Raw genomic sequence first — 22,144 nt, forward strand, 5'->3', positions numbered from 1 at the left:
CAGCATGGCTGACCCACTGACCTTCAAGCAGGGGCCCAGCAAGAAGCAGAACTGTTGTGAGGCCCCCTTTCTACCCATGGAAGGAGTAGCATGAGTGTGAACTACAGGAGTCTGCAGGGTTTGGATACTCCAAATGGGGTTACATGTCTGGGATAGAAATGTACTCTCACAGGCTGGGTGGGCACTAAGAATGGATGGAGACCAGAAAGATGGGAGTGGTTGACTACTTTTACCTGAGAGCAAGCTGAGGAGTGTGGCCTTTTCTTTAATCTCTGGGGATGGAGACTGGGGGGCTGCCATTTTCATTCATATCCTCTAAAGAGGCAGGGAAAGCCTTCAGGGAACAAAAGCCACAGGGAGCAATCAGAGCAGATTACTTAGCCTGATCCCTTGGCAAGGGCAGTGCCAGTCTGTCTGGGGCAAAGACACTTGAGAATCAGTGATCTCAGGAAGATCAGCAAGAACATCTGGCGAAGACCAGGTTTACAGATCATAGGAAATGGCAAAACTCCAGTGCTAGGTCAAAACAGTATATACAATTCATGTTTTTTTCCCCACAATTCTTTTATCTTTCAATTTTAATTTTTTTTCTCCTTCCTATTCAAACACTTTCTTATTTTATCACCTCTTTTATTTTAAAGGGTTTTATTTATTTATTTGACAGACAAAGATCGCAAGTAGGCACAGAGGCAGGCAGAGAGAGAGAGGGAGGAAGCAGGCTCCCTGCCAAGCAGAGAGGTTGATGTGGGGCTCAATCCCAGGACCCTGAGATCATGACCTGAGCCAAAGGCAGAGGCTGAACCCACTGAGCCACCCAGGAACCCTTATCAACTCTTTTTAAAAAATCTTTATAATGTTCATTTTCACACTTACATTCTATCCTTTCATTATATTTAATTTTATTTTTGTGTATTATATATATATATATATATGTATACACACATATATGTATGTGTATATATATATATTTCTTTTTTATAATTTTGGGATGCAATTTCTTCTAAGAAACAGGCAACAAACAGATACACCAAGAATCTAGTATATAGCAATATAAGCCTTTCTCAAGAAACAAGAAAAGTCTCAAATATACATTTGAACCTTACACCTAAAGTTGCTGGGAAAAGAACTGAAAATAAAGCCTAAACCCAGGAGGAGAATAAAATTAATAAAGATTACAGCAGAAATCAATGAAGTAGAAACCAAAAGAGCAGTACAATAGATCAGCAAAACTTGTACCTGGTTCTTTGAAAAGATTAATAAGATTGATAAGCCCCTGACCAGACTTATCAAAAAGAAGGAGAAAGGATTTAAATAAATAAAATCATGAATGAAAGAGAGACTCTCAAACAGTACTGAAGAAATGCAATTATAAAAACAGTTTAGGTGAAACTATATGCCAATAAATTAGGCAATGTGGGAGAAATAGATGCATTCCTAGAAATGTATATCCTATTAAAACTGGAACAGGAAGAAACTGAACAGACCCATAACCAGCAAGGTAATTGAAGCAGTAATCAAAAACCTCACAACAAACAAGGGTCCAGAACTGGATCGTTTTCCAGGGGAATTCTACTGAACACTTGAAGAAATACTAAGGCGTATTCTTCTGATTCTTGTTAAAAAAATAGAAATGGAAGGAACACCTATAAACTCTTTCTATGAAGCCAGGATTACCTTGATCCCCAAATCAGAGAAAGACCCTACTAAAAAGGAGAATTACAGACCAATATCCCTGATAAACACAGATGCAACAATTCTCACCAAGTTACTAGTCAATAGCACCCAAAAGTGCATTAAAAGGGTAATTCACCTCGACAAAGTGAGATTTATTCCTGAGCTGCAAGTATGCTTCAACATCCACAAATCAATCAACATGATATACTACATTAATAAAAGAAAGGACAAGAACTATATGAGCCTCTTAATAGATGCAAAAAAAGTATTTGATAAAGTACAGAATGCTTTCTTGATTAAAACTCTTCACAGTATAGGGATAGAGGGAACATACCTCAATATCATAGAAGCCATATACAGAAAGCCTAGATAAATATCATTCTCAATGGGGGAAAACTGACAGCTTTTCCCCTAGGGTCAGGAACATGGCAGGGATGACCTCTCTCCCCACTATTGTTCAATATAGTACTAGAAGTCCTAGTCTCAGCAATTAGACAACCAAAGAAACAAAGGACATCCTAACTGGCAAAAAAGTCAGACTCTCACTCTTCATAGATGGCTTGATACTCAATGTGGAGAACCCAAAAGACTCCACCCCCAAATTACCAGAACTCATGCATGAAATCAGAGTGGCAGGATATAAAATAAATGCACAGAAAAGAGTTGAATTTTATACACTAACAATGAGACAGAAGAAAGAGAAATTGAGGAGTGGATCTCATTTACAATGACACCAAGAACCATAAGATACATAGGAGTAAACCTAACCAAGGGCAAAAGATCTTTACTCAGAAAACTATGGAATACTCACAAAATAAATTGAAGAAGACACAAAGAAATGGAAAAACACCCCATGCTCATGAACTGGAAGAATAAATATTGTTAAAATGTCTATGCTACCTAGACCAATCTACACATTCAATGCAATCTCTATCAGAATACCATCAACTTTTTTCACAGAGCTGGAAAAAAAAAAAATCCTAACATATGTAAGGAACCAGAAAAGACCCTGAATAGCCAAAAGAATGTTGTAAAAGAAAACAGCAGTTGGTGGCATCACAATCCTGGACTTTAACATATATTACAAATCTGTAATCATTCAAATTCTATGGTACTGGCACAAAAACAGACACATATGTTGTCTTTTGGATGCTATTGGCTATTGGAAGAGAATAGAGAACTCAGAAATGGACCCTCAACTCTGTGGTCAACTAACCATCGACAAAGCAGGAAAGAATATCCAGTGGCAAAAAGACTTTTGTTGAAAAAGTCTTTCAACAAATGGTGTTAGGAAAATTGGACAGCCACATGCAGAAGAATGAAGCTGGACCATTTTCTCACACCATACACAAGGAGACTCAAATGAATGAAAGACTTGGATGGAAGACAGAATTCATCAAAATCTTTAGGGAGAACACAGTCAGCAACCACTGTGACCTCAGCCACCACAACTTCCTGCTGGACAAATCTCCAAAGGCTAAGAGAGACAATGGCAAAAATGAACACTTGGGACTTCATCCAGATAAAAAGCTTTTGCACAACAATGGAAACAGTTGACAAAACTGAAAGGCAACCTATGGAATGGGAGAAAATATTTTGCAACTGTCTTATCCAGTTGTATCTTATCCAGTTGTGCCATGTTCCTGAATGGGCTTGTATCCAAAATCTATAAAGAAATAATCATACTCACACATAAAGAACAAATAATCCAATCAAGAAATGGAGAGAGGACACAAATCAACATTTCCCTAAAGAAGACTGTAAAATGGCCAACAGACATATGACAAAATGCTTCATATCACTTGGCATCAGGAAAATGCAAATCAAAACCAAAATGAGATACCATCTACAGCAGTCAGAATGGCTAAAATTAACCATTCAGGAAATGACAAATGTTAGGGAGGATAGAGAAAGGGGAACTCCTTTACACTGTTGGTGGGAATGTGAGCTGGTGTAGCCACTCCGGAAAATAGTATGGAGGTTCTTCAAAAAGTTAAAAATAGAGGTACTCTATAACCCAGCAATTGCACTACTAAGCATTTACCTCCAAAGATACAAATGTAGTGATCCGAAGGGGCACCTGTACGCTAATGTTTAAAACAGCAATACACACAATAGCCAAACTATGGAAGGATCCCAAATGTCCATCAAGAGATAAGTGGATAAAGAACATGTGGTGTATTTATACTATGGAATACTACTTAGCCATCAAAAAAACATGAAATCTTGCCATTTGCAATGACATGGATGGAACAAAAGGGTATTTTATTCTAAGCAAAGTAAGTCAATCAGATAAAGACTCTTAGCATATGATCTCACTCATATGTGGAATTTAAGAAACAAAATAGAGGGTCACAGGGAAAGAAAGGAGAATATAAAACAAAGTGAAATCAGAGAGAGATACAAAAACCATAAGAAACTATTAATCATAGGACACAAACTAAGGGTTACTGGTGGGGAAAGCGGTAAGGGGATGGGGTAACCAGGCAATGGACATTAAGGAAGACACGTGATGTAATGAATATAGGGTATTATATAAGACTGGTGAATCACTGACCTTACCTCTGAAACTGATGAAACATTTTATTTTAATTAACTGAATTTAAATAAAAATGAAAGAAAACATTACTGTATTGTGCCTTTAAAAATACAAATGGGTAGATCTTAAGTGTTCTCACCACTTTACAAATATAATTTGCACTTATTCACAACCATAGCAGTTAGCTATATAATCCCATATTATTAATAATCACTACTATTTATTGATAACTAGTTATACTATGTGCCTGACAGACTCATTTCCATCCCTATAGTATATCACATGTGCCTGATTTATCTGACATCTGACTTACAGTGGGAAAGTATATATTGAGAGGCTATAAAAACCTTGTTTGTCAACTCTTTTCCTTCTATCACATGCAAATTATACTTCAGTCAGGATGAAATTGAGAAACCATTCATACAGTTTATCTTCTGTTTTGATCCCCTTCAATTTTTATCAGTTATTTTATATTTTCTTAACAAATCTGTGCTGTATTTCTCAATTGAATACATTGCATAGGGATCATTAGGAATGTTGAATGACTAATTAGGATTGCAGTATACTTTTTATTAATAAAAAGTGCCTTCTATTATGTAGGAAACATTGTAATATCCACAATTCTTATTTAACCTACACATGCATGCATGCACACACACACACACACACACACACACAGACAAAAACACCACACATACATATCATCCAAAATACTTTAGGCACTTAATACATTCAGTAGAATGGAAGAGTATTTTAACAGATGAAATTCTAATTTTATATGAGATGGAAAATTTTGTTCTATTATGAAGTTTTTATTTTCTAAAAACATGAGTGATGTTGTTTAGGCATTAAATAATTTACATACATGCCCAGTTTTAAACTAGTCTAAAACTAGAGAAGGAGCTACACATCTATATTCTAGTGTAGTGAGAAAATGGAGCTTACATTCCATGTAATTAGAGAAAGTGAATGTATTCTATTGATCTCAAACAGCTTTTTCTGCAGTATGTATTTATGTACGTATGTACACATGTATCTACCTATATACCTATATATTATAAGAATCATTATGGGATTTGGAAATATGGGGATCTTTATACTGTTTAAGATCTGTGCTTGTTTGTTTGTTTGTTTAATATTTTATTTATTTATTTGACACAGAGAGACTCAGTGAAAGAGGGAACACAAACAGGGGAAATGGGAGAGGGAGAAGCAGGATTCCTGCCTAATAGGGAGCCTGATGCTGGGCTCATCCCGGGACCCTGGGATCATGACCTGAGCTGAAGGCCAATGATTAACAACTGAGCCACCCAGGCACCCCAGATCTATGCTTAAAAAAATAATCGATAGTTAAATTATATGGGTATATCCTATTAAGTACGCATTTTTTAAATTTTAAAATAAAAGCATCCACATTTTTCAATAAATCATATGGCATCTGAGGAATTTTTTTTTACCTAGAGAAACTGTAAGATATTGAAGGAAGTTTCTGACAAAGATCAATGAAAATAACAAGATTATATTGTCTGTATTGAGTAAGAAAAATATCACATCAATATTTATACAGTGTCTCATCCATTCCAGGTGATAATTATTTTCCTAAACAAAACTCAAATACAACTTTCTGAATAAAGCAATTATTGTTCAAGAAGTTGCAACTAATAATGGATTCAGAAGAATGGGAGCCAGAAAGTCATATGAAATTATTTCAGTTGAGTGGGAAATAAATTAAATGTGCTTGTAAACTGTTAGAAAGAAAGAAAGAAAGAAAGAATGAGTAAGGATAACAGGAAGACCACTGTGATTTAAAGCTGGCTCAGATTTCATGTTTTGTATATTTTAAATTGCCCTGCAATGTATCTAATTTGTGACACCACAGCATTTCATTTGCTTGAGAAAAATACAATCTTCCTTGCCCTGTCTATGAAGGCCTGTTGACCTGCTGGTTCCTTATGCTGTAAATAAAGGGGTTCAGCATGGGGCCTACTGAGGTGTTTATCACAGCAACTCTCTTGCTCAGAAACACTTGGTTTTTTGCTGAAGGTTTAACATATATAAAAATGCAGCTTACATAGGGGATAGAGATGACAATCATGTGGTATGAACAAGTGGAAAAGGCCTTTGTCCTCTGACTAGCAGAAGGAATCCTCAAAACTGTTCTGATGATATATACATAGTATATGCCAAAGTGAACATTAAAGAAAATAGAGACCAGGAAAACCCCATTATCTCTAGGAATTTTGTGTCTGAAAAGGAAAGTTGCAGCAGGGGAAAATAATCACAGTTGAAGTTGTCAGTAATATTACACCTACAGTAATTAAGGTTTAAGAGCAACATGAGCACAGGCAATATGATTAAGAATGAAATCAGCCATGAAGAGAAGACAAGGAAACTGTAGGATTCAAATGAGCAAAGTTCCAAATATGGAGCCAGAATTTGGCTGAAATAGTATGTCATTTCGTCTACAGGTGAGATTTTAAGTGAACTGAAAATAGTAGTGATCCATTAATTTCCTCTCTTTTACCAGTGAAATCTTCAGTTAAGGCAAGTTTGAAAACATTCAATATCGCAGAGCTTGAAGGGCTAGAGCAGGTAGTTTTCCCCACCTTTTCTGACTCCAAATAACACCTGTTAACTTTCAGGAATGTGAGCATGGGTTTCTTCCCAGTGAGAATAACCTTTGTGCTCTTGCTCCAATTGTTTACTAGTTTCCCATACTCTGTAAGTTAAAGCTTAATTATATCGAGAATCCTCAGAAATGGGAAAGGTCCTGTATTTTTTAATGACGTGTGAGTGTTTTAGCCTTAGCCATTGATCAACTTTTGCTAACACTCCGCTTTTCCAATTCCTCCTACTATCTCACGGGTCAGATATACTGGAGTCATTGCCTCCAGCAACCTTAGAAGTTAGAGATAGAGGGGAGAAAGAAATAGGAAATAATTTAAGCAGGAGATCTTAGAATAGAGTTTGATCATATCTGAATACCTGGTCATATTTTATGATGTTTCAGCCTACATGTAATTATTATGATCTGTATACCTATAGAGATATTTATACTATTTCAGATTCTCTATTTAAAATCATATAAATTACTGCTATTAGTATGGAAGAATTTCCCTAAATTAAAGAGGTAGGAAAGCACTCTCCTAGAAAACTTGGGTGAATAGTTTAATTTCTTTACTTGTATGTGTTTTCAAAGTAGTGGGTTTTAATTTCTTTTTTATTTTCATTTTTGTTTTTCATTATTATTACTTATTAAAGATTTTATTTCTTTATTTGACAGAGAGCGAGTACAGTGGGCAGAGCACAAGGCAGAAGGGGAGGGAGAAGCAGGCTCTCTGCTGAGCTGGAAGCCCCATGCGGGGCTCGACCCCAAGACCGTGAAATCATGACCTGAGCTGAAGGCAGCTGCTTTAACCATCTAAGCCACACAGGTGCCCAATAATTTCTCTTTTAAAAAATATTAAATGATATAACCATAGTTATTTCCATAAGGAAGAGTGAAGATATCTGGGTTCAAATCCAAACCACTTAACTGGTCTGAAACCATGTATTCTTTGTACAGCATGAACTGGACTGGTCAGTGGGTGACAAGTGTCAAAGCTTGTATTGTACCTTAATTTCAGTCTCTTTTTTTTTTTCTGACAATCAGATTTGTCTTCCCCTAAAATAAGACATATTTCTGTGACACATTTCAGCAAAATTTGCATATCAGAAGGCAGAGTCTATTACAATATTTTGAACAAACTGAAATACTGAAATGTTAAAATATTAAATTAGAAATAGTAAGTATGTTAAAGTGATAATTTGGGGATTCCTGCAATGTATTCCAACAATAACTTTTTGAATGAGAGAAAGATAAAAATATATTTATTGATGAATAAGAACGTACTTAATTTTGGATATGTCTAATGGTTTCATACAGAAGTATAATCCCAGATTTTCTTAATTTACTTAAAATGTGAGAGCCAGTGCATTCATAAGCTACTTCTGGAGACATTTTGTCAGGAATTCACCCTTCCTCCCTTATGTAAGTGCATCTCACACAGAGTAAATGCAGGCTTAATTACATACAAGTTTTCTACATCCTCTAAGTATAGAAATTTTTCTTTATCTCTTTCATTTTTTCATATAAAAATAAACATTATTCTGACTTAAATTTTAAAAAGCTACTATTGTAACTCTGAGAGTTCTTTAAGTAAATTTCCAGCGAGTACTGCTTTGTGACTAAAATGTAAACCGTTTTAAAGCTCTCTGGATAAGATGAGGATTGAATATTATCCAAAGATGAAACAAATTTACCTTCTCTAGTCACTGTATAATGAATGAAAGGCCAGAATAAAGAAAAGCCAGATGCAGGAGAGATGGGCCTAAGAGGTATAGTGATGTCATGAAGTACATCTTTCAGAAAACTAAGCAATATAGCGAGATAGAAACAAAAGTATGCCTACCAGCATATCCAATTAACTTAGTTTCTCCTTGGTTGTATTTAATTTTTCTCATGTGCACATGACACTTGGTCTTCACACAGGAGATAGTTTATTCTCAACTCTTTTGGGTTCATCAAATACAGAGCTGAGCTCAACTCTTCATTGAGCGTAGCACTCAGGTTTTATTCATTTATACATCTCTACCAGCATAAAAAAGAATGTATCAAGAATAAATTGCAATAATTAAAAAATCAGAAGGGTATTTGAAACTCAGTTTTTAATATTTTAATTTTAAGAGTGTATAGACTTAATATCATGAGAAATAAATGTCAGTGAATTAATTATAAATCAATAGTATATAATGAGAGATGGAATGGCACTTAGTTTCTAACTGATCCTCCATTTGCCCTCAAATCTTCAAATTAACCAGTATTAAATATTTACAGTCTATTATATCAGAAATTTTGCTCACGAAGACAGTCATATTCACACACTCAGAGAGCATATTTTTAATATGTAATATGTAATGCAATTTTACTACAGAAATATTCAGCAACTTTTTTCCAGTTAACAGTATGTACTAGATATCATTCCTTGTCAACTTACAGTGCTGGGAATCATCCTTTTATAACAAATTCATAGACTACCAGAGGAAACTTCTAATAATTTAGTAGTAATTATTTACTGAGATTCAAGGAATTAGCTTTCTATCAATTTCACATCATTAGCTAAAATGCTAAGTCTATTTCTATGCATTCATTTGCATATATGCATCTACTAGAATAAAATATTTATAAGTACCACATTTTGATAAATACTTCAAAATTGTCCTCCTACCAACAAAGAATGAGCCCTTTTCATTGGATCCTAGCCATCACAGATATTAGAAATCATTTCCATATTTTATAAACAGATACAAAAATGAAGCCACAATTCACATTATAAGGATCAGATCACAATTCTTAGATTTTGAGGTTAAAGAAACCCAATGATTTTGTAAAGTTGCAAAATTTATTTAACTTGCAAAATCTATTTAACCTTTCTATCAATTTCTGTACTCATAAAATGAGAGGGCTGGTACTCTTAACTCATAGTTTATTATAAAGATTAAGTGAAATAAATCATGAGTGGAAGTCATTCACTCTCACATATGTTGTTTTCCCTGCTGGAAGTGTTTTCTTAGGCATCTCAATTCATTTCTAATCATTCATCAATGCTAATTTATTTGTTCTTTTTTGTTTATATTGAGTATAGCTGACACACAACTATTAGTTACATTAGTACATTAGTAATATTGTTATATTATGATCAGATGGAAAGCATAATGAATTGACAAGTTTATACATTGTGCTATGTTCACCACAAGTATAGCTATGATCTGTTACCAAAGAAACTGGACTACTTTCTCACACAATACACAAAAATAAATTCAAAATGGATTAAAGACCTACATGTGAAACCTGAAACCATAAAAGTTCTGGAAGAAAGAATAGGCAGTAAGCTTTTTGACATTAGCTATAGCAACATTTTTCTATATATATCTCCTGAGGCAAGGGAAACAAAAGACAAAATCTACTATTGGGACTACACCAAAATAAAAAGCTTCTGCACAACAAAAGAAACAGCCAACAAAACTATAAGGCAATCTATGGAATGAGAGAAGATATTTGTAAGTGCCTTATCCAAGAAAGGGTTAATATCCAAGATATATAGAGAACTTATAAAACTCAAAACACCAAAAAGGAAAAATCCAATAAAATAATGTGCAGAAGACATGAATAGACACTTTTCCAAAGAAGGCATCCAGATGGCTAACAGACACATGAAAAGAAGCTCAACATCACTCATCGTTAGAGAAATACAAATCAAAACTACAATGAGATATCATTTCACACCTGTCAGAGTGGCTAAAATAAATAATACAAGAAAAAACAAGTGTCCCTGAGGATGTGGAAAATGGGGATCCCTCCCTGCACTTTTGTGCCGAATGCAAATTGGTGCAGACACTCTGGAAGACAGTATGGCAGTTCCTCAAAAAGTTAAAAATAGAACTACCCTATCATCCAGCAATTGCACTACTCGATATTTACCCAAAGAAGACAAAAAATTCTAACTCAAAGGGCTCCATGGACCTGTATTTGTAGGAGCACTAGCTGTGATAGCCAAATTCTAGAAAGAGTCCAAATTTCAACCAAATGCTGAATGGATAAAGAAATGTTATATAAACACAATGGAATATTACTCAGTCATAAAAAAAGAATGAAGCATTCCCATTTGAAATGACAGGGATGGAACGAGAGAATATTATGTTACATGACATAAGTCATTCAGGGAAAAACAAATACCATATGATTACACTCGTATGTGGGATTTAAGAAACAAAACAAATAAACAAGGGGGAAAACAGATGGAGGGAAGCAAACCAAGAAACAGACCCTCAACTGTAGAGAACAAAGTGCTGGTTACCAGAAGGGAAGTGAGTTGGGGGATGGGTGAAATAGGTGATGGGGATTAAAGAGTGCACTTATGATTAACAACAGTTACTGTATGAAAGTGTTGAGTCACTGGGTCATACACCTGAAACTCATATTAAGATATATGTTAACTAACTGGAACTTAAATACAGAATTAAAAAGAAAAACAAATAAACATAAATACAAAAAATAATTGATTTATTAATGAATAAATGAACAACAGTTCTTCACAATCTAGGATTTACTAAGATAATTCATTTTCTAAATTATTGTAGTCGTCTTATTCTCCTTGGACATTCTAGAGCTTAAAATATATTTTTGTTAAAAGATTTTATTTATTTGACAGAGAGAGCACACAAGTAGGGGGAGCAGCAGGCAGAGGGAGAGGGAGAAGCAGGCTCCCCACTGAGCAGGGAGCCTGATGCAGGGCTTGATCCCAGGACCTAATCTCATGACCTGAGCCAAAGGCAGATACCTAAGTGATTGAGCTACCCAGGCACCCCCAGAGCTTAAAATTTACACCTGTGCTAGCCTCATGGAAAATTATACTACATTAGTAATAATATAATTTATTACCCTATTTTTATCACTTTACTGCTCAGTCTTCCTTTAACAGAAACACATCTATTCTACCCTGTAGAGATGTAATTTTCAACCAGATTGCCAAATGTATTGGAAATAATATGAGTGGATAACATGCATTTAAGCATTTATAATGTCAAGATCTTGGCATAGTGCCCTATGCCATATAGTGCTTATATAGTGGAGGTAAATCGAACAAGGAGATGTAAAATCTCTCTTTCTCTTTTTGCCCTAAAGACTTTATTTATTTATTTATAGAGGGAGAGAGAGTTGGACAGAGTGGGGTTAGGGACAGAAGAAGAGAATCTTCAAGCAGACTCTCCACTGAGTGTTGATCCTGACATGGGACTCAATTCCACAATGCATGAGATCATGACTTGAGTTGAAACTCTTGGTCCCTAGCCACCTATAGACCATGCATCTCATCTCTACTAAGCTGCTCCCAATACTGATATAGCACTTCAGGTAGAGCCAGTGAAGAAAGAAATAATTGGCAATAGAAGGACTTGACTTTGGCTGTTTTCAAAGCACTTGCATTGAGCTAACTCTTGCCAACTCAACATCACATAATACATTCTTAGTTGCTCTCTAAGTGCTATAGAGAAACTGGGATGCTATTTCTGAAGGTTCCCTTCCCTGTATGGTCTTAATTTATGATTTGTCAGTGATAGGACTTGGTGCAAAATTTGGAAGTTGGAAGGGAAGTGGAGACTATTGCTCTATAGTTTGAAGCCAGGCTGGTGCTTGCAGGCTAGATCATATGGATTTTCAGGAAGTGTCTGAAAGCTACCAACTTTATTGCTAATACTATTAGTAGATGCTTTCTCAGAAATAACTGAGACTCACTGTCATTTCCCGTTAAGCTTTCTTGAAGCATTCTCACAAGGCTTCAACATGAGATCTTTGGTGTTAGTTTCCTCAATATTCTCCTTGGTGTTCAAACCTTTCCTTCCATAGCTATCTCTTTCATTATTTTTAAAAGCTGTAATTCCTCCATTTTCTCCTTTTTTTATAGAAATCCTACCTTCACTTGAATCCTGACTGATATAGGACCCATGCTGTAAGAATTTGCAAATTTATGATTTCTTATAGTTACAACATTTTGTGCTTCTATATATAACTGGCAGTATAGCCTTAAACCAAATATGCTGATTCATGAAAGGTTAACAAAGATGAGAGGTAAGACAGTGTACTATTCTATAGCAAGTCTTTGGATATAAAGCTCAAAAGATCAAATAGATAGTAGCACAAAGGAGAAAAGTAGGTTGTCTTGCAACATGCTGCATCTAAAAAGAGAGTAGAAGATGTTAATTAAGGAGTTGGGATGAGATGTCAAAAACAGCAACAAAATGGTGAATGGTGTTTCTTTTCATGTATCCTTACTTCTTACATGTATCTTTTCCTCTAAAGACAATTGGTGTAATTCTGTAATTCCAACTGCCATGGAGAATGGTAATTGAGGAGTAGAGTCAACAAGGAATAGGGGAATAACCCTCACGCCCAATTAATTTTCCTTTGACACTTATTTCAGAAGGACATTATGGGAGGATATATGCTTTTAGGGACTGGCATTTCAGAATGTAGTGTGTACTTGATTATGGTACTAATTGAAACAAATCATTGAGTCTTGTGGAGAGATTCCACAGAGAAAAAGAATACCAATGTGTGGGTGGGGAGGGAAGACTGGCTATAACAAAAGGATGCCAGAGATTCTGAATTTGTTAAATCAAATATGGTAAATTTAGATTTGCCAAATAGCATTAGCAAAAAGAAAAGAATTTAAGCATGCATAGAATAAAATGGGTGATCCTCCAATTGTGAAATTAAATTTCCCAATTTATTATTTCTTTTTTAAGAAATTCCAGAAAAAGTAAAAGTAATTGAAGTGGCCAAAAGACATCTGTGTATATCTGAATCCAATAGCAGGCATGGAGAGTAAAGGGAATGACTCTGAAGAGGCCAGGGAAATTATTAAGCGTGATACAGATATTCTATATATGCTTTGTCAATTGTTGTCCAAATTTATGGGATTAAAATGATTATATATGCTTTTATGTAAGATACATTAATAAATTTCATTACATTGACACAAATAGAATGAATTGGTAATTTTTAATTTATAAATGGTTTAAAATATGGGAAGATTCCCCAAACACAGAAATAAATAAATCATACTTTGAATTTCTTCCAAGATTCACTCTCATTGGTATAATAGAAACAGTTCTGATGAAAATCCGGGGTTCAATTTTTTCTACACAGAAAAATAACTGATATTTATAAACACTACATGTTGCAATCCACTTCTTCTAAACTCCTGGTCATGTCGACTCTTTTGGCCCCTTGCTATGAATCTTGAATGTTCTTAGTGGCATCTAGAGTGGTAAAGCCTTTCCAGAAAATTTTCCATTTATTTTGCCTGGATCCATTAGAGAAATCAGTATCCATGGCATCTCTAGCCTTATGAAGTATATTTCTAAAATTATAAAACTTGAAAAACAGAATTACTTGAAAAACAGAATTACCCCTTGATCCATAGGCTTCAGAATGATTGTTATGTTAGCAGTCATGAAAACAACATTAACCATATCATACCTCTCCATCAGAACTCTTGAATGGTCAGGTGCATTGTCAATGAGCAGCAATATTTTGAAATGAATCTTTTACCTAGGAGCAGGTCTCAACAGTGGATTAAAATATTTAGTAAACCATGTTGTAAGCAAAGGTGCTGTCATCCAGACTTTGTTATCCCATTTATAGAGCACAGGCAGAGTAGTGTTAGCATAATTCTTAGGCCTAGGTCCTTCAGAATGATCAATGAACATTGGCTTCAATTTAGAGTCGCTGGCTGCCTTAACCTTAACAAGAGAGTCAGCCTAGACTTTGAAGCTTTGAAGTCACTCATTAGCTCCTCTTTTCTATCTATAAACAGCCTAGATAGCATCTTCATCAACTATAAGTCTTTTTCATCTGATTGGAAAGTGTGTGGTTTAGTATTGTCACCGTTATTAATTATCTTAGCTAGGTCTTCTGGATAACTCACTTCAGGTACTGCATCAGTCCTTGCTGCTTCACTGCATACTTTAATGTTATGGAAATGGCTTATTTCCCTAAACCTCATGAGCCAATCTCTCCTTGCTTCAGACTTCTTTTTCCCTGTAGCTTCCTCACCTCTTCCTGCCTTCACAGAATTGAAGAAAATTAGGGTCTTCCTCTGTGGTAGGCTTTGGTGTAAGGGAATATTGTGGCTGGTTTGGTATTCTATCCATACCAATAAAACTTTCTCCACCATAATAAATATAATCATAATGAAAAAGCTTGAAATTTTGTGAGAATTACCAAAATGTGATACTGAAAGGAACAAATACTGTTGGAAAAATGGCACCATTAGAATTGTTTGATGCAGGATTGTCACAAATGTTCAGCTTGTGAGAAATGTAGTATATGCAAAATACAACAAAGCAAAGCATAATAAAGTGAAATATACCTGTACCACATTTTGTTTATCCATTCATCACTTAAATGTTACTTGGGTTGTTTCTGCTTTTTGGCTCTTATGCATGATCCTCTGTGAAAATGTGTGTTGAAATTTTTGCATGAACATATGTTTTCAATTCTTAGAATTTCTAGGTTATATGGTAACTCTGTGTTTACCTTCTTGATGAGCTACTAAACTTTTCCAAGTGGCTGTGTGTTTTACATTCCAACCAGCAGCATATGGGGTTCTTAATTCTGTACATCGTCACTTGTTATTATATACAATAACACTTGTTGTTTTTTGTGTTATATATAACCAACATATATGTACTCACACCCACATTGTCACACATATACATACTTAACTGTCCTAGTAGCTGTGAAGTGGTATGTCATTGAATTACATTTTCCTAAAGACCACCATTCTCGAGCATCTTTTCAAGTGCTTTTTGTCTGTTTGTTTATCTTCTTCAAGCCCTTTGTCTATATTTTCTTGAGTGTTGGTCTTCTTTATTGTTCAGTTGTAGGAGCTATTTTATGTAAATTTAACCATGAAAGTACAACACTTTTACCAAAAAACCCCACAACTTAAATAAAAAGAAAAAAACCCTGAAGTCCTAAATAAAAAAAGACATCCCATGTTATTGGATAGTATACTTGACATTGTTAATTAAGATGCTAACAGTTCCCAAAGTGATCCGATTCAATGTAATCCTTATTAAATTTTCAACTGTTCTTTTTGCATCAATAAACAATCTAATCCTAAAATTCATATGGAATTGCAAGGGACCTTGATAGCCAAAACAATATTGAAAAAGAGGAGCAAAAAAAAAAGAAAAAGAAAAAGAGGAGCAAAAATTGAAAGAGTCATACTTTCCAATTTCAAAAATTAATATAAAGGTACATGATCAGGATGATGTGATACTGGTATAGCAACTAAGTTTTACCTCAAAGTAATAGACTTGTGCATTAATGGTCAATTGATTTTTAACAAGGGTGTTGTTTAATGGGGAAATAATAGCCTTTACAATAAATCATGTTGTGATAACTATTTATATGCGAATTGTGACTTGAATCTTTACCTCAAACCATACACAAACATTAACCCAGTAGAATCCAAAGACCTAAATGTAAGATATAAAACTATAAATTTCTTAGAATAAATGGTAGATATACATCTTTGCAACTTTGGATTAAGCAATGGTTCTTTTACATATGCCTCTGAAAACACAAGCAACCAAATAAAAAATAGAAAAACTTGACTTCATCAGAATTAAAATTTTGTGACCAAAAGACTCTACCAGAAAAGTGAAACGACAACCCAAAGAATAAGAAAAATACTCATAATCCAAATATAATAAGGGTCTAGTAGTTTTTAAAGGGCATAATGGAAGGCTTTGAGGGCCTTGAATATAATAACATGAACTTATTTCCTTGTAATTGCCATCGGAAAAAAAGATGGTTAACAGTGCTGACTTAAAGTAGTAATATAAATCAGAATACAAACCTGAACTTAATTTTTTTTTCCCCTTAGGGCCACATGGATAGAAGCTACTGTATTAAATACCATAATGATTTTTTCCACTCATATTTATCTGATGGCATATTGTATCAATATGGAACTCATTATATTTCATGGATTTCATTGTAGGCTTATATTTTGTTTTTATCTGAGGGCATAACAATAACATCCCCTTCTTTAATAGCATAAAAACATGAGTGAGTCCACACGGGAGTAGGCAGAAAGGAAGTTGAAAGGCGATATAACTCATTTTTAAAAATCTCTTCCATTTATCTCATATATCCCATATATCCAAATGTTCAACCATTCCTCTCAGTTTATGTTCCTAAATTTCTTTGGAGCCATCACCTGGAGCTTCAAATTCATTCACACTATCACATTTCAACTCTCAAATAAATCACTTAGTTTAAAACATTAGTCCTCTAACTTGTCTCTCAGATTCCAATACCCAAATACCCATCCACAATACATTTAACATAGCAATGTTTATAAAATAAAAATCTGCTCACATAGGTTTTGGTATTAAAAAAAGAAGCTGTCATGGAAACCACCTATATTACAATTAGCTAGAGTCCATGTTTCTACACTGTACTACAGGTATATTGAAAAGAAATTTTAGGAATGAGAACTTTGACTTTGTTTTGAAATAATCCAAACAGGTGTGTGATTCTTATTCACTCCAAATTTTCAGGTCTATAATAGATGTACCAGATGAAATCCTGCTCCATTTTAGAACATATGCACTTTTTAGGAAAGAATGTCAAATGGAAAAAGGACAGCCTCTTCAAAAAATGGTATTGCGAAAATTGGACAGCCACATGCAGAAAAATGAAATTGGACCATTTCCTTACACCACACACAAAAATAGCGAAAATTGGACAGCCACATGCAGAAAAATGAAATTGGACCATTTCCTTACACCACACACAAAAATAGACTCAAAATAGATGAAAGACCTCAATGTGAGAAAGGAATCCATCAAAATCCTTGAGGAGAACACAAGCAGCACCCTCTTTGACCTCAGCCACAGCAACTTCTTCTTGGGAACATCACCAAAGGCAGAGGAAGCAAGGGCAAAAATGAACTATTGGGATTTCATCAAGATCAAAAGCTTTTACACAGCAAAGGAAACAGTTAACGAAACCAAAAGACAACTGACAGAATGGGAGAAAATATTTGCAAATGACATATCAGTAAAGGGCTAGTATCCAAAATCTATAAAGAGATTAGCAAACTCAATACCCAAAGAACAAGTAATCCAATCAAGAAATAGGCAGAGGACATGAACAGACATTTCTGCAAAGAAGACATCCAGATGGCCAACAGACACATGAAAAAGTGTTCCACATCACTTGGTATCAGAGAGATACAATTCAAAACCACCATGAGATACCATCTCACACCAGTCAGAATGGCTAAACTTAAAAAGTTGGGAAATGACAGATGCTGGTGAGGATGTGGAGAAAGGGGAACCATCCTACACTGTTGGTGGGAATGTAAGCTGGTGCAACCACTCTGGAAAACAGCATGGAGGTTCCTCAAAAAGTTGAAAATAGAGCTTCCCTATGACCCAGCAATTGTACTACTGAATATTTACCCTAAAGATACAAACATAGTGATGGGAAGGGACATGTGCACCCGAATGTTTATAGCAGCAATGTCGACAATAGCCAAACTATGGAAAGAAACTAGATGTCCATCAACAGATGAATGGATAAAGAATAGGTGGTATGTATGTATATATATACATATATATGTATATATATACACATACTGCATAGTATTCCATTGTGTATGTATGTGTATATACATACACAATGGAATACTATGCAGCCATCAAAAGAAATGAAATCTTACCATTTGCAACGACATGGATGGAACTAAAGGGTATTATGCTTAGCGAAATAAGTCAATCAGAGGAAGACAACTATCTCCCTGATATGAGGAAGTGGAGATACATTGTGGGGGTTTAGGGGGTATGAAAAGAATAAATGAAACAAGATCATATTGGAAGGGAGACAAACCATTAGTGACTCTTAATCTCACAAAACAAACTGAGGGTTGCTGGGGAGAGGGTGGTCAGAAGAAGGGGGTGGGTTATGGACACTGGGGAGGGTTTGTGCTATAGTGAGTGCTGTGAAGTGCATAAACCTGGCGATTCATAGACCTGTAACCCTGGGGATAAAAATACATTATATGTTTATAAATAATTTAAAAATTAATTTTAAAAAGAATATATGTTTTTTTATAACTTGAAGCCTGTCTTTTTCCTTCCTTATTGAAAGCAATAGACTTATATTTGAAGTGCTTCCTAGAGTCCCAGTGGTAGTCCATGTTGTTATATTGATGTCTGTAAAATTCTATTAAAATCTTATGATATATATCAATTCAAAAAAAAATCATTTTTCGGGAGGTCAGTACCATGTTCTGGAAAATAAAAGAAATTTTATATTTGTGTTGATAACCTAATAGATGACTCACTTTGATCTCTGAATTGAATTATGATAATAAAGAGAAGTAGAAAGGAAAAGATGCACTTCACTAAAAAGTTTGGTTAAAATATTGCGAGGTGAAAAAATATTATAAAGTGAACTAATTGAAGGACAGATTAAGTAAACTTGTAAGTCAAAAATTTTATTTACTTTTTTATCTAAGATTTTTTAAAATTAAATTTCCTCTTCATTTTTTGAAAAAAGAGAAAAGTTTTTGGAGTGTGTCCTTAAGGCTTGTTTCACTTCCTGATTTCTGAGAGCATAAATGAAAGGGTTTAATAAAGGGGCAACCAAGGTGTAAATAACAGTTACACCTTTGGATAAAGTCACCCTTTCCTTTGCTGTTGGCTTTATGTAATTAAAGATACATCTACCATAAGTAATGGAGACTATAATCATATGAGAAGAACAAGTAGAAAAAGCCTTGTTCTTTTCTGATAAGAGGGGATTTTTAGAATGCTCTTGATAATATATGTGTAAGAAAGAGTCACTAAAAGCAAAGTGACCATGAGTGCTACAATAGCTAAGACAAATGTAAGCAATTCCAAGAAATGAGCTTCAGTGCAGGAAAACTGCAGTATAGGGGAAATATCACACATGAAATGATCAATTCCTCTGGAAGGACAGAAATCCAGTGTTAGTCCCACAGTCAGTGGTGCAAATGAAAGCAGAAAGCCAACTGTCCATGAACTGAATAGAAGTTGGTAACACACTTTGTTGTTTATAATGATGGGGTAATGGAGAGGTTTGCAGATTGTTACATACCAGTCAAGAGACATGGTATCCAGAAGGTAAAATTCTGTAATTTCTAGTAAGAAGAAAAAGAATAACTGAGATGTACAACCATCATAGGTAATTATTTTGTTTTTAGTCATGATGTTTATCAGGTATCTGGGAATACAGACTGTTGTCAATGAAGCTTCCATGAATGAGAAATTTCGGAGGAAAAAATACATGGGAGTCTTGAGGCGGGGATCTAGCAATGTAAGAATGAGGGTTAAGTTTCCCATCATACTCAATACATAGTTTATAAAGAGAAATATAAAAAATCACAATTTGCAATTGTGGGTCATCCGTCAATCCTAGGAGAATGTACTCCATCTCTCTTGACTTATTCCTCATTTCAGATTTGAGTCTTATGAAATACACATAGGAAAATAACTCCAGAAGTGGAAATAAGGATTTTTTTTTAAAAAGCTACAGAAAAGAAAAATAAAACATAATAAAAATATAAATGAGTTAAAAGGTTGATCCAATTTAGTAATACAGATAATACTTAAAATTATAACGTAGATCAACCTAGGCAGCCTCTAACTTATTGTTCCATTTAAGTAACAGCTATGTTAACATCACTATTAAATTTTTTTCTTTTTCTCTATTTGAACTTAAAAGATAATGTAAATTTTAGCTGATCATTTCCAAATGAGCTGAGTTCTGTTAAAATGTGCTAAATAGAACATAAGGTTGACTTTAAATGTATTTTCTACATTTATATTCTACATCTATAGATTAATATTTTTTGAAAAGTTCTTGTAACACCTAAAAAATTAAAGCAATGTCAATTCACAATGTTTATTCAAAAATAATGCTTAAATATATGTGAAATATAGAAACAATGAGTTATATATTTCTCTATGATTGAAATTTCATGATATATACCATTATTTATTTTTCAACAATGCAGCCCCATTGTTTCTTTGTCTCATTTCACTTAATATTGTTTTTCTTTGGTTTCTAACACATCAGTGTTCTCATATCAGTTGCATTCGATCATGAAGTTTTGACGATTGAATCTATGTAAAAATAGAAAAATAAATTACAGTTCAAAAGCCAGTGGATACTACCTGACTTGTACTTGAATTAATGCTTTCACTTATGATCCAGATATTTATTGCAAACTATAAGTGACTTACCATATCTAAGGGACATTGGTATAATTTTCCTCCTATGGGAACATGGTAGAAATGGGTCAAAAATAAATGATAAACATTCTCTCTCTTGGAACATTATAAAAAATTCAATAATTTAAGAGGAAAGTTAATTCCAAAGCTTTTCTCTAGAAGGAGTCTAAAAAAATAATATGCATTCTGGACATGATATGCATCTGATAATATCTTTCACTTTCACTTACACTCATTACAATGATGACCCAGATATTACAAATAATTCAATTAGAATCTTCTTCCTGGTCAGGTAAGATTCATTTTCCATCTTCTTTTCTTATATTTAAAATGAAGGTAACTGTTTCCATAAAAAATTGTGAATGAAAATATAATGCTCTAAATGAAAATGGATTTTGGGAAATCCCTCATATGAAAGGAACCCCATTTTTTTTTTTTACTTTTTAAAAAATTTTTTATTTTTTTTTAATAAACATACAATATATTTCGATCCCCAGGGTAGGTCTGTGAATCGTCAGGTTTACACACTTCACAGCACTCACTATAGCACATACCCTCCCCAATGCCCATAACCCCATCCCCCTTTTCCCAACCTTCCTCCCCCCAGCAACCCTGTTTGTTTTGTGAGATTAAGAGTCACTTATGGTTTGTCTCCCTCCCAATCCCATCTTGTTTTATTTATTCTTCTCCTACCCCCTTAACCCCCCATGTTGCATCACCACTTCCTCATGTCAGGGGGAACCCAAATTTTTAACAAGAAATTCTGGCTTCAAATCATGCACTAACAAAAAGGCACAGTTTTATCATTTTGCACATAAGAGACACAGGGGATTAATTAAAATTAAAAAGAAAGAAAAGAGAAAGAAAAAGAATTGGCCCCTGGAGATTAGTGTCAGGAGGAATACCAGTTATATGAAAAAACAGAATGACAACAACAACAAACCAAAGAAGGAAGGACATAAAAACTACTATGAATTGCTTTAAACACAAAGTGAATTTCTTTAGCTACAAAACAGATGGTCCCCCAAAAAGAATAAGAAATAATTTTAACTCTAT

At 34.4% G+C, this 22,144-nt stretch overlaps 1 pseudogene; it reads right to left on the bottom strand.

The window, feature by feature from the left end:
* Window positions 1-265: 265 nt before the first annotated feature.
* LOC131839737 (olfactory receptor 6C6-like) lies at window positions 266-20,309 on the bottom strand (annotated as a pseudogene).
* Between the last annotated feature and the right edge of the window lie 1,835 nt (window positions 20,310-22,144).

Source organism: Mustela lutreola, chromosome 8, assembly GCF_030435805.1.
Source record: "Mustela lutreola isolate mMusLut2 chromosome 8, mMusLut2.pri, whole genome shotgun sequence".
NCBI lineage: Eukaryota > Metazoa > Chordata > Mammalia > Carnivora > Mustelidae > Mustela > Mustela lutreola.